The 14,798-nt window shown below is 39.3% G+C and overlaps 1 long non-coding RNA gene across 1 annotated transcript; it reads left to right on the forward strand.

Annotated features, from left to right (window-relative positions):
* Positions 8,663-9,581, forward strand: LOC109719224. The gene is made up of 2 exons (XR_002218653.1): positions 8,663-8,712; positions 9,525-9,581. It is a non-coding gene; the product is annotated as an uncharacterized LOC109719224 (long non-coding RNA).

Genomic DNA, 14,798 nt, shown 5'->3' on the forward strand with positions numbered 1-14,798 from the left:
AACCCTAAATCTCATTTCTAGGGTTTCATCTCCCAAAAATCACAAAAACAAGAATCTAGAGGAGGGAAACATGATACTAACCCTTTGGAAGCTTTAATCCAAGCTCAAAATACCCTAGGGTTGAAATTTGGTCCACCACCAAGCTCCAAAGGCAAGCTCCAATCCACCAAAAGGGAGAAGGAAGGGTGAAGATGAAGCTCCCAATCCTCTACAAGCTCTTCTTCTTCTTCCTTCTCCTTTCTCTCCCACTCTCTCTCTCTCTAGAAGCAAAAGAAATGGTGAAGTGAGGAAGAGGAGAAGGAGAAGTGGCCATATAAGCCTTCTCTTGTAACAAAATCCTGTGAGGCCCCTCAAAAATCCAATATTGGATCAGCCCGGTCTGGGCAGTTTTCTCCCAGAGGGACCGGTCTCTCCCCAGCAGGGACCGGTCTCTCGCTGCGAACCCGAAAAACCAACGTTCGGGAACCGGTCTCTCCCTGCGCGGGACCGGTCTCTTACTGCGAAGACGAGCTCGGGGACCAGTCTCGCCCGCAAGGGACCGGTTGCCTTAGGGCTGCGGCAGCACTGCTCACTGGGGGACCGGTCTCTCCTTCTAGGGACCGGTCCCCGAGAGTAAAAACTCTCAGGACTTGTCCAGAATTCCAGTTTTCGAACTTTTTGGGTCGAAAAACATTCTACAACCCTCCACCAAGTGTGGAAAAGCTCGAAATACATCCAAACACTCGAAACTCGCAATTTGCAAAGGTCCAGTGCGCTACATCCTGCACTTAAGTTACAATTGAAGTATAATGACTAGGAATTAAACGAAACTAGACTAATGTCCAATTACATCAAAAAAGACAAAAATTGAATGGTGAAGGGAAAAAAAAAAAAGAAAAGAAAAAAGGATGACAGTAAAGAAAGTAGAATGCTGCCTAAGAAAAACACAAAAAGGTAATGAAACAGAGATCATCATCAACAGATGAGACAGAGATCACAACACTGTCAATGCAGTTACTGTTGCTTTATTGGTTAAACTTGTTATTTGTGCTTACAATAGTATATGAAATTGTATTCAGTCGCAGACCATTAGGTTAAGTGGCTCTCTCTAACATCCTTTTAACATTTAGAATGAAGTCTTTACTCTATTTCAAGGCCCCAAGTCCAATTAAAACAGTTGTACTATGCTCGAGGTCCTCCATTAAGGCCTTTCATATTGTGTGAATTAAATCTACAGTTCCTACCAATACAGTTTCTACCAATAAGCAGTGCAAAATTCCTAAATTTTCTAGCAAATCCAGTTTGTGTCGATTTCACATAAATGAGCTTTCCAAGGAAGTCTTAAGCCTACTTATCAGCATTTTAGAATATTTAAACTTTTACATGTACAGTTAAAGGCTATAGTATACTTTATTTCCATTCTTTGTGGATCATAAATAGAAGATTAAATACATTAAAGAAACACATGAAAGAAGATGGAGTTATTCTAGTAGCAAATCAACATAAAAATAGTTTCATCGAAATTTGTACAACAACCCCAATAATTGAAATTTGTACAACAACAGTTTCAAGCACATTTGCACAACATAAAAACAGTAAATCAAAATAAAAACAGTTTCAAGCACATTTGTACAACAACCCTAAAAATTGAATTTTTAAAAAAAAAAAAAAAAACTTGATGCACCACTTATATCATCAAAATTTACCAATTCAGGAAACACCCCAGAAGGGCGATTCAGTGCACGTAGGCGCGGAAACGGAACCCGAAAGGCTATGTTGGGCCATGAGCTAAATCCGGCATTAGCGTGGATGAAAAGATGATGAAAACATGCTCGAAAACATGTTTGGAGAGTCTCGGTTCGATTTGAAATGAATCGGAGGTCAAACGGGCGAAAACAAAGCGAAAACGGACCCCGAAAGCTGAAAAAGCTGAAAATTTGGCTAAGTCTGGAATGCTGTTTTTCTGGACATTCGGGGACCGGTCCCTCAAGTCCAGAGACCGGTCCCAACACCCGAAAATGGCCCAGTTTGGGCTGTGTGTGACTTATATTGTTGAGGGACCTTTGTGCAATTGTGCAAAGGGTATAGAGGTGTGTTGGAGCTTATTTCTCTCCTTCTCCCTCACATTTGCAACCAAGTAGACCTCTCTCTCTCTCTCTAGAAGCTCTCTCTCTCTCTTCAAGGAGGAAGGAAAGGAGGTGGATTTGGTGGAGAACAAGATCAAGAGAGGGATTAGCATCTTCTTCTTCTTCCTCTCCACCATTGGAGCTTGCTTTGGAGGTAAGCTCATGAGAGTTTTCATGGTAGATCCCTATAAATGGGTTTTTATTCCTTAGTAATGGTTTTGTTGGAACCCTAGCTTCTCTAATAGATGGATTATGCATAAATCTAGAGGCTATATGAGAGATTTTTGCATTCGTTATATCTAGGGCTCCAAAATGGAGTTTTGGAAAATATAGGGTTTTGATCTAGATTGAATGGTTGTAAACCTAATTGCTAGGTATTCTGACGCGTTGGCGAAGACGGTTCTTCGATTCGTCGAGCGGTTGTGAAGATATTAAAGGAAAAGCTTCGTTTGGTAGTGAGAACTATATAAATATAGTTCCCAGTGGGTTCGGCCACCGACTCCACCGATTTTCCCACTAGGTCTAAGCAAACACGAGCAGATAGATAGATAGATAGATATGAAATTAAAGTGCAACATAGTAAAGTAATCTGCAACAATCTACTATGCCTTCAATAATCAAGGATATGAGCTACAACATAGTATATGATCTATGCCTCAATGATCAGATGTATGAGCAACTACATAGTATGCAATCTACACATGCTACTATGCCTCAACAATAATGGAAATGAGCTACTACATAGTAATGTAAACTACACATGATACTATGCCTCAACAATAAAAGAAATAAGCTACTACATAGTATGCAAACTACACATGATACTATGCCTCAATAACAATGGAAATGAGCTACTACATTGTAATGTATCCTGCAACATGCTACTATGCCTCAAATATCCGAATGCCATATCCAAGTGAAATGCATGAGCTACTACATAATATACAATCTGCACATGATACTATGCCTCAAGATACTAATGAACGAGCAACTACATAGTATAAACCAACAACATGATACTATGTCTCAAAACTGAATACATGAATGAGCTACTACCTAGTATATGATCTACCACATGATACTAGGCCTCAAAGAATCACATGAATGAACGAGCTACTATATAGTGCATCGTGCAACTACGCCTCGATAATATCCAATCTCATGGCCAACCCGAAGGTTGCTACCACAGGGCCAACCCAAAGGTTGCTACCCTGACTCACTCTCAATCTCATAGGTGAGAAGAATCTGCACTCGCACACCGAAACCGCCTGGAGGACAACTACGTCTGCCCCTATGTGAAGTACTCCGGAGACCACTGCTTCGGTGGAGCGACAACCGACAAGCGAAAACAGACTAGTAAGTACGATCCAATCCTCACAAGAGGATACCCTATCTACCAGGGTCACAATGCCTCAACTGCACTAATGCCAAATGCATAATGTCCACAACATGACAATTGGAAAAATCTACTATCCCTAGGTTCAAATGCCATAGTGTTCCACTACACTAGATTTGATGCCACTTATTTATGTCATGATGTTATATGTGTCTCAATACACTAAATTGACATGCCACTCGTTCTTGTTATAGTGTCTCTATTACACTAATCCAGATGCCACTCATCTAGGCCAATTACATGTCCAAGTTCATCATCATTCTTGTCACTATAGGATTCTTGTCACAAGACCTAATCCTCATGCAACCTAAGATCAAGTGTCAAGCCCATAATACTACACAACCCAGGTAACATGCAGGAATGGAAATGCGATTATCTACTAATCCTATAATGCACAATGTATCAATATATGAGAATATGATCAAAATAGAACTTAGATATAAAAGAAAACTCGGTTGATAAGGGATGGACACCCCCAACCTTGTATCGCGCTCCAATTGCTCGTAGCACTTGCAATCGGCCTCCCGCGGCACACGCCGCCCGGTTCGGCTCAAACTCTCACTCGACTACCAAACGGCCACCAAACCACAATCCGGAAATTAAAGGTCTTTAACCTAATGCCATGATGCTCCAGATCCGATCTCGTAATTTTTTGACATCGCATCGGCCCTCCAGTCGGAAACGAAGCTCTAACAGTCTATTTCCTCAATATCTTCATGTAGGCTCGACGAATGCTCAAACCGAGTGCACGAACGCGTTCAGGGACCTAACAATTAGGTTAGAGAATGGTCAATTGAGATCAAAAGCCCTCATGAGCAAAAGCCCTCTTTTGGATGCCCTAAATCACCATTGTTGCAATTAGCTTCATACAAGCTACTATTCTTGCAATAAATGAGATTAACTACTCTTAGAGCACCATTAAATTCCATTTCTAAGGTATTTAAATCTAATCCAAGCCATTCACCATGAGAGGGGTTTAAAACCTTACCTCTACTAAGCTTTTTCCCAAGCACATGGAAGAAGAAGATGAAGAAGATGATGAAGCTCCTTCTACTAGCTCCAAATCTCCACCAATCCTCCTTCTTGTCCCACTTTTAGAGAGAGAGAGAGCTTCTAGAGAGAGGGAGAAAGTGTTTTGGTGTTTAGAATATGAGGGACTGAGAGAGAAGGGCTCATATCACCTCCCTTTAACCCCTACTAACACCAAATTGCAAGAAACCACCTCAACTTTGTGTTTTAGTGCACAGCCCACGCGGGGCAATTTTTTGTATAAGGGACCGGTCCCTGGACTTGAGGGACTGGTCCCCGTAGGTCCAGAATTCCAGCATTTTAGGGCTTAGCCAAATTTCAGCCTTTTTTGTTTCTTCTCCGTTTTTGCTCGTTTTCGCTCGTTTGGCCTCCGATTCTTTTCAAATCGAACCGAGACTCTCCAAACATGTTTTCGAGCGTATTTTCATCATCTTTTCATCCGTGCTAATGCCGGATTTAGTCCATGGTCCAACATAGCCTTTCGGGTCCCATTTTCGCGCCTACGCACTCCGAAAATGCCCGAATGCTTCCAAACTTCACCGGAATCATTCCTATGGCTTTCCAAACCAACATACCCCGCAACTTCATAATTTTAGAAGTTCGGTACCTTGCAAGGGTTATGATCTAAATTGCTCATGTGTTAACCTAATTACTAGGTGTTTAAACGCGTTGAAAAGGTCGGTTCGTCGATTCGTCGAGCCGGTGCGAAGATATCGCCGAAACGAGTGTTCGTGACTTCGTGTTGACCCGAAGAGTCGAAGCGGCGACTACGGATCACGAAATCAAGTTCCTAACTTCTCTACATCGCCGAAAGGTAGGGGGTGTCATCCTGAAGCAACTGGGCTTCTCCCTATGTCTAAGTATCTCAATGTTGATCATACTTCCTATGTGGTATTATGCATAATAGGGTGTCTAGTAGTTACTTTTACTATTCTTGCATGCTCCCTTGTAATGCGGCATATTAGGCTTGGCATGTGAACTTAGGGTGCATGAGAATGAGCTTCGTGACATAGAACCCTATAGAGATAAGTTAAATAATAACTTGATCTTGCTTGACGAATATGATAATATATGACTAGAATAGTCGAGATATTGCATCGTAACGAGTGGCATATGAACCAAGTAAATAACGTGATGAGTGGCATTAGAACTTAGTGTTAAGAGAACACTTGTACATGTTGGCCCTAGTGACTGAGTATCCTTAATGGACGAGGATTGGATCATACTCACACTGTCTGTTCAGCGCTTGTGGCGGTTGCTCCGTACAAGTAGTGCGAGCTCCGGAGTCTTGGTACGTGAAACGATTGGGATAGCCTATGTGAGGTCCCAAGGGATAGCCTATGTGGGGTCCCACAGACGATCCCTCGGGTGGTTCGAGTCCCCCTTCATAGATGGATTTGAGATGTGAGTTGAGGACGTGCTTACGGGCCAGCCAGACTGTAATATACCAGATTTTGGTATAAAAATAAAAGTAAATAAAAATAGTGTGAGATACTATTTTTATTTGGTTTTTGAGAAACAAAGTATAAGTCTATAATGACTTGTGCTGAAATCGGAATGAAAACAGAAGATTTATAATTTTCTGTTGAAAACGAGACANTCATAAAAATATTCCTGACTTATCCTCCAATTTTCATAATTTTCTGAGACTGTGCATTTTCTGCTAATTTATCTGTCCCGTTTCCAACAGAAAATTCTAGATCTTCTGTTTTCGCTTCGATTTCAGCACAGGTCACTCCCAACCTATATTTCGCTTCTCTAAATCCGATAAAATAGTATCTCATACTATTTTTATTTATTTTCACTTTTATATTTAAAATCCGGTATGTCACATTCCACCGCAACCTCACCGGAACCGTTTAAATAGCTTTCTAATCAAATGGACACCGTAACCTCATGATTTTAGATGTCCGGTACCTTACAACTATGGCAGTGTGACTAGAGGCTATGAATCCTCAAGACGAGGATTGGACCGAGGCTCACATGGACTTTGGCTTGTGGGAGGTCGCTTCCCCTCAAGCGGTGTACTCCGGAGTGTAGACACCACGGGGTCGAACCCCGTCGACAAATCCCTCGGGTGATAGCTCTAAAAGCCTTCCCCGGTAGACGGGAAACAAAATTAAAAGGTGAGCTATTGGGGTTAATAAAGTTAACCGGAAAGATTGGGTGATGCAAAGTAAAGTAAAGTAAAGGACATGCATGCATACATATCATGTATTATTGATTATTATCCACTGACATTCTTTCTTGCAGGCATAGTATTAGTTGCATTAGTATGGTTACTATTTCCGTTTTTGAAATACTTATGCCTGGATAGACCTAGTGGGTAAGTCGGCGAGGTGGGTTGCCGAACCCACTGGGAACTTCGATTTAGTTCTCATTACCACTAACCCTACAGGTCCTAGCACGAGCGGGGCGGCGGAGGACCGAGGCAAGGGTTTAGCGCCGTAGATAGCGGCCTTGGGACTTATACATTTTGTAGTCATTCCCGTCTTGTATCATGTATAAACTTTATTTTGTTGATTTAGAGTTGTTTAAAGTTGTAAACAATGATGTAATAGGTGAATGGCTAAAGTGTAAAAAGAATTATGAATGAAGGAAAAACTAATGTAATAGTTTAATTACTTTTATTTGATGCAAAAGCAATCAATTACCATGTTTGTCTATAATTATAGCTTAGAGCTTCCGCTATTATTGTTGCTTGCCCTCGTGCAAGACTTGTATAATTGCTAATCTCATTGCTTGATTGCTTTATTATACATGTTGTTAGAGCCTTGGGCGGACAGGGGAGGCTTTGTCCGTTCGGCGTCTGTTGATGTGACCCGAACCCGACCAAATTGGCGGGGATTGGGGCGTGACATTTCTATAAGCGGTTCTAGACATTACTAGTTTTCTCTTTATATGTTTTTAATATAATCAACATTAATTTAATGCATAGGGAACATATTGAAGAGGTTCAAAGCAAGTACGATAGTGATGTGGAGCTGCGGCACGAAGAACAATTTGTTGGTTTGTTTCAAGCTAAAATAGCGGAGATGTTTGATAACCGAGATAAAACAGTGTCATAAGAGCTATTACACCTTGCTCGAGGTCCAGATAAACGGGTGAATAAGTATACTGGATATTTAATTAATGGATTCAGATTTCACACAAAGAAGCATGAAAAATATTTGAAAACACAAAATAGTGGTGTGTTTGTTCGGGGAGATGATGGCCTAAGCAACAAGGAATACTATGGGTTAATTTTAGATATCATTGAACTCCAATACCAAGGATCAAACAAAATAGCTTTATTTAAATGTCATTGGTGGGATGTGTACAATGGATATAAGGAGGATGAAAATGGATTTTTCTTAGTTAATGTCGATCGTGAATTGGCCACTAATACAGCTGATCCATATATCTTGGCATCACAAGCTCAACAAGTATATTATGCCAAAGACATAAGAGATTCTAAATGGTTAGTTGTTGTCAAGACACAACCTCGAGACCTTTATGATGTGCCTACAATAGAAAGAAGTGCAAATGATCAAGACGAGTCAACATCAACACCAATTCAAGAAAATGAGAACATAGGTGATTTCTATAGAATTGATGGTGATAAAGATCATGGTGATTTATGTAATGTTGAGTTGGCTAGAGCTAATGTAGAAGAGATTGTATTTGATGTAAGTGAGTTCAATATCAATGTAGAAACAAACGAAGAGGACCTCTTAAACTATAATGATGATGACAATGATTCCTTTGCGAATAAAACTTGAGCCACCTTGCTCTTAGGTAATGATTTATTATTTGTTTGTCTCTTATATTTTTATGCGTATTTGTTGCTAATACTTGATTTGCTTGTATATTTTATGTGTATTTGTTGCTAATACTTGATTTGCTTGCTTTGAATTCATAATATTTGTTTATTTAAATAATTAATTATCTATTGTTGATAGGTAATGGTGGGAGAAAGCAAGAAGTCCATAGTACAAGATAACAAGTCTAATAGAGCCTCGACTTCATCGCGAAGAACTGTGGAGTGTCGATCTGAAAAACCATGGCTTAGATCACAATCCCAAAAACCAGAACCTACTCCACCTATGAGTGAAGATCCGCATGCTTCCACTCATCTTCCTTCAACTATAACTGATCGACCGTCATCTCCAACTATTGCTAATCCGGACACTAACACTACAGGTTTGTTAAAAATTTAAGTTTTATTATCAATTAAATACTTCCTTTCCTTTTCCCACTAGCAAATGTCCAAAGAAATCCAGTCGTGTAGCTGCTGCAACCAGCCAGCTGCAGCAACCAGCCAGCTGCAGGTCTACTTCTGGTTTAGCTGCTGCTGCCAGCCACCAGATGCAACCAGCAGCAGCAGCTTCTGCTGCTTGTGAAACCAGCCAGCAGCAGCAGCAGCAGCTTCTGCTGCTTGTGAAACCAGCCAGCAGCAGCAGCAACACTGGTAGCAGCAGCAGCAGCTGCTGCCAGCAGCAGCACCAGAAGCAGCAGCAGCTGCCAGCAGCAGCAGCTGCCAGCAGCAGCAGCTGCCAGCAGCAGCAGCAGCAGCAGCAGGAGCTGCCAGTAGCACCAGAAGCAGCAGCAGCAGTTGCCAGCTGCTGCTGGTGCCAGCTGCTGCTGGTGCCAGCAGCAGTACCACCAGCAGCAGCAACAGCAGCAGCTTCTGCTGCTTGTGAAACCAGCCAGCAGCAGCAGCAGCAGCCAGTAGCAGCAGCCAGTAGCTGCCAGCCAGCAGCAGCAGCTTCTGCTGCTTGTGAAACCAGCCAGCAGTAGCAGCCAGTAGCTGCCAGCCAGCAGCAGCAGCTTCTGCTGCTGGTGCAACCAGCAGCAACTGCAGCTGCGACTGCTGCAGTTAAGGGCTGCAGCGGTGACTGCTGCAGCAACTAGCAGCTAGTAGCAGCTGCTGCCAGCCACCAGATGCATCCAAACTACATAAGTACATCACTTTTCATTATCTTCTATTCACCTTGCTCTACATTATGTTGCAGCCAAGAAGAAAGGAAGGGGACCTACTACAAATCCAAATGCGAAAAAGAGAAAAGAGGAAAATAAAGGCAAAATGAAAATTTCAAAATGCTTGGGTCGAGCTGTGGGCGGTCTTCAACTGGCAGAATTTATTACAGAAATGAAAGTCGTGTTGCGCGACAGTATGCACCACTTAATGTTAACAAATGGGCTGAAGTATCTACGCATTATAAGGATAAGATGTGGCCTGATTTAATGGTATGATATTCATTGAGAGAAATTTTTTAACCATTAAATGTACTTCTTATTGGCTCGTTTAATCATATTATATGAATGCTTTGATTAGTTGTATGTATTTACTGTTTCTTAGGAAAAATATGATGGACTTGCTGGTTTTAGAGATGAAATGATGTATAATTTCAATCATATGTATAAAGATGGGAGACATCGCAAGCATCTCCATTATAATAAATTTCTGACAGATGAAGAAAGGCTTCAAAATTGTCCAGATGATATTACAGAATCAGATTGGGCATGTTTAGTTGAATACTTTGGTTCTGAACCATTTCAGGATATTAATTTATTATACATGTTTTTAGCTTGCACGTATTATTTTTACATGCAAATATGACCCTACTTAATTTTTTGTAGAGAATGTCGGCGCGTAATAAAGCAAATCGAGGAAAACAATCTACCAGCTCAATCTGTGAAAGAAAATCATTTGCGACTGTCCTACATGATATGGTGATTTTGTCAATTAATTCAATTTATGGATATCTTTATATATTATATTAATTTTATGACATCAAGGTTTTAATTTTAAATTGATAGAGGGATCCAAAAACGAAGGTTGATCATGATTTAACTGAATACTGGAAGGCTACGCATCAACGAAGAACTGATAATACTTAGTGTTCTGATAAGGCTCAAAATGCTATGGTATAGCAACATTCTTTGTAGCACAACTTTACTACATTTTCTATATATACATGTATTAGACTTGTGAAATCTTAAAAGAAAATTTAGTTTTAATTATATATTTTGTTTTATATGCTTAGACTTGTGAAGACGAGTATATTTTTATTCTAAATACAAATATGTTTCATATTACTTTTGTATCTCATTGAATGCAGAACAAATTTGAGCATATAAGAAAATCACATGAAGAGTTAGGTGGTCCTCCATTATCAATAGAAGAATATTTAACAGAGGCTTTTGGTGCACGCTCAGGATATCTTCGTCGTCTAGGATGTGGACCTAAGCCACTAATTAGTAAGAATTTGAAAGCTAAAGCATCAAAAGAGGCTATTGAGAGACAAATAGAAGAATTGAAGAATGAGCTAAAGCAATCAAGAGAGGAGAATGAAGAGCGAGAAGCACGCCTACAAAGGGAGAAAGATGAGAGAGAGGAGTGGTTTAAAAAAGAAATTGAAGAGATTAAGGCCCACTTCAATAAAGATGAGAGAGAGGAGAGGTTTAAAAAAAAAATTGAAGATATTAAGGCCCACTTTAAAGCTGAATTTAATGAACAATTAAGGATAATTGTTTCATTATATGGAGCTCCGACCACATCATCCCCTCCTTCCACTCAAAATCATTAGTGGAATTTCTTAAATGAAGGTAACTATATATTCTATCTCACGTTATCTTTTAAAGTAAAACTCCAGGTGCGTTGACAATTATCTTTTGATGTGCAAGTTAGTTGTTTGCTTTTGTGCAAGAAGTGCATGCCTAGATTACATTTATATGTTTAATGCGGTAATTTTGGTTGGCTATTGTGTGCTCATGATCTTGTGACACTGCACATCTTTGTACCCTCGACTCATCTCATATTTCACTTACTATTGTTCATTGTGTTTGCAGCACTTTTTTAATTTAGAAATTTGAAGGTTTAATTGAAAACATGAGATATATGGAATTAGACTAGTGAATCGTGGTGCATGTATTTGATCAGAGCTGTTTGGACAACTTAAAATAGTAGCTTTGCACTACAACATGCACAACATCTTTTTACTGCAGTGAAAATAAAAGATTTAATTTAAAACTTCTATTTTTATAGTTTTAAAAAAATAGCTGCATGTTGTAGTAAAAGCTTTAGATTCGTTTGCTTCCGGAGCATCTATTCTTGAGTAGAACTGTTCCAAAAGTGTGACCAAAGAACAAGGCCTAGTTTGGATGTTTGGTGTTCAAGGGCTTCCATGTTTATGCTTTGATGAATTTGAGAGGTTCAAAACTGCTTTGAAACTCTCCTTAAAATGGTGGTGGCTGGGAAAAACTATAAAAGATGCATCCGTGAAACTCAGGAAGATGCATCTGTGAAACTCAAGGAGAATTAAGTTGCAAAACTTAATTCTTTGAGGTTCATGAGTTTGTTGCAAATGGGATATATGAGTATTAAGTTGGAAAATTTCGTGGCTCTTGTTAGGAAAGGTTGGAAGGTTGGAAGGGTTGCCTTGCCTTCCTTACTTAATGCCAGATCTCATGGTTCCGATCTCAAGCTTTTCTTTTCAATTGTTTTATTTTTTATTTTGTCCTACTGCCGGCCATCATATTTTTTGATTTTACCTTCTTTTTCAAAGTCAATTTAGGTTGGAATGCTGACTGGTTGGTTTGAATGTTTAATATAGGGTTTTGGGTTTTGGTTCTGTGTTTCAAATTCGATGCTTCATTTTGGGTAAGTTTCACTATTTGTCATTGAACATTCAGCTAAGTTTAATTTAATCAAGTTAATTTGTGAGTTACAGTTTGAAGCACTGAACTTCAGAACAGTTGGCTTATTTTTACAAATGCAACAACTAATTAGAATTGTTCTTTTATTTCTCATGCAGGGCCGAGATGTCTACATCCTATTAAGCATATTGCCTACATCCTGGTAAACTTATTTTCTTGTTGTTGCCTTCTGGAATGCATAGATCAAGGATATAATGGTTTGGTTTTGTTTCATTCATATTTGATTTGTCTCAGGCTTTACATTGTTTTATTTTAAGATTGCTTATGTTGCACTGTTCACCTTCCTATTTCTCTTTTGAGTTCTTTGTGTTTGTGAATGCGATTTTCAGCTTCTTGTTCAGCTTTCTATTTCTCTTTTGAGTTCTTTGTGTTCTTTGTGTTCATCTTTTGAGTTCTTTTGAGTTCTTTGTGTTCAGCTTCCTGTCCTGGAAGCTTTTAGTAGTCCATCTGATGGATACTTTTTTACACACAAATGGCTAGAGTGCTTAATCGAATGTGTCCATTCCATAGTTAGTTAATTCGGATTCGCATATTGATATAGTTGATGATAAAATCATCATTTTCTAGTTTATTTGTATAGATTCGCACATTGATTTTAAATTTTTATTTTGGGAAATAACTTAATCTCGAGTCCTTAATTGAATGTGTCCATTCTTTGTTATGCACAAAGAAGATCCAAACATAGAGCTAAATAATCTTAATTAACTTAGGGACCAGGAACTCTTGTATTATACCTAATCAATTTCATGATCTTGTTGACAATTGCAAAAGGAAAATTTTGTTGTGGTCATTCATGGACCATTGACTCAGTAGGGTTTCTACTTAATTTTTGAAACATATATAACTTTTTAGTATTAGAAATGCAGCAATTTTTCATTACATAATGAGAGGATCTGGAGAATAAGAGTTTGAGCTTTGAAGATGTCTAACTTTAGAATCCTTCTCTTTCTCTAAACTCCGGATTTCTATATTAGTCCTGTGAGGAACACGAATACCTTCTGCGCTTACTCCCGTGGGCTTATGCAAACACAAACAACAAAAGAGTACAAATTTGAACCTCCCCCAACACACCCCACCTCCCCCAATTCCATGTCCTTTTACTGTGGGCGTTTGCCCCTTCCCCACGCAATCCGACGCAGTTCCCATGCGGACTCCTTTATGTAAATCCCCCGAGGAGGGAGAGGATAGAAGATGCGTCGATTCGCCACGGAACGAGCAAAAAAATTGATCTTTGGGTCTTTCCTCTCCCGATCTGCCCCTTCTTCGCCTTTTTGCTCTTCTTCTTCTTCTTCTTCTTCTTCTTCTTCTTCTTCTTCTTCTTCTTCTATTGCTGCTGCTGCGGCGGCGATGTCGTCGACTACCACCACCTCTTCTCCGGTTTCTGTGGAGTCCATTAACCCAAAGGTGAGGCCTTTCTGGAGTTTTGTTTCGATTTGATCCGTAAAGGTGCGATTTTGATTTGCTGGGGGGTTTAATTTCGGGTTTTTGGATCTGGGATTCTCCCAGTTTGTTCGAATTTGATGCTACGACTCCTTTAGAGATGCACCGATCGGTTGTTTCTGGGATTGATTTGGCCACCTTGTGGGCGATTTGAAGTGGATTGTTATGGTTGATGTTCCAACTATTTTGTGTCGAAGGCGATAGTTTTGACTCATTGCTTGCTTTCTCTTTAGTTTCTAACTTGCTTAGCACTCTATTGCTTGTTTACCAATCACTTGTGCCCTGTCACTGTTGCAAATCTCTCTGCTATTTTGTGGAGTTAAAGTTCTAATTATTTTGGTTGGTTTACTTTTGATCAGTGTTCTTTTCCTTCTCTATATATATCTATGCTTTGCTTGGTCTTAGTGGATGAGTGTGATTTATAACTTATTCTTTGTTTTTCTAAAAGAATTTATTGTATATCTACATTTTCCAGTTTATTGTAGTGTTTGGCTTGGTTTTAAGAAACCACCTTCGCAAGAACAAATCGTATTTGGCAATGTTGTTGTTTCACCTCACAGTATAGATGCTTAAGTTGTTGGCTTATGTATTTTCCTACTTGGCTTTGTCCAAGACTTATTTTTGATCATGTTTTTGATGTGCTATTACTACATTTAAGTATTAACTTCAAATTTTTTTTCCTTTAAAAGTTTGCTTGAGGCATTATACATGGCATGATATTATCATTATATGCTTCTACTGACATTCAAACCCATTTTTTAGGTTTTAAAATACGAGTATGCCATCAGGGGAGAGATTGTAAGCCATGGTCAAGTAAATTAAATTAGCTTCCCATTTTCGTTCTTTTTCAATCGCAGTCAAATATAGTTATTAATCCAAGATTGAGATAAGCTATAGAACATAGCATGAAATAATTTTACAGATTTTAACAGCTTATAGTATGATCTTTTTTTTTTTTTGGGGTGGAATTCTAGGAAATTTTCTCCAAATTAGAAATTATACTGAATCGATTTGTGGATGTTGTTTCCTTAGGTGGTGTTTGTCATAAATTGTACTGATGCTATATTATTCATTCCGAAGACAATTTAAGATTCATTTGTGAAAAGAGAACAGTCTCTAAACTTGTA

Source organism: Ananas comosus, linkage group 13, assembly GCF_001540865.1.
Source record: "Ananas comosus cultivar F153 linkage group 13, ASM154086v1, whole genome shotgun sequence".
NCBI lineage: Eukaryota > Viridiplantae > Streptophyta > Magnoliopsida > Poales > Bromeliaceae > Ananas > Ananas comosus.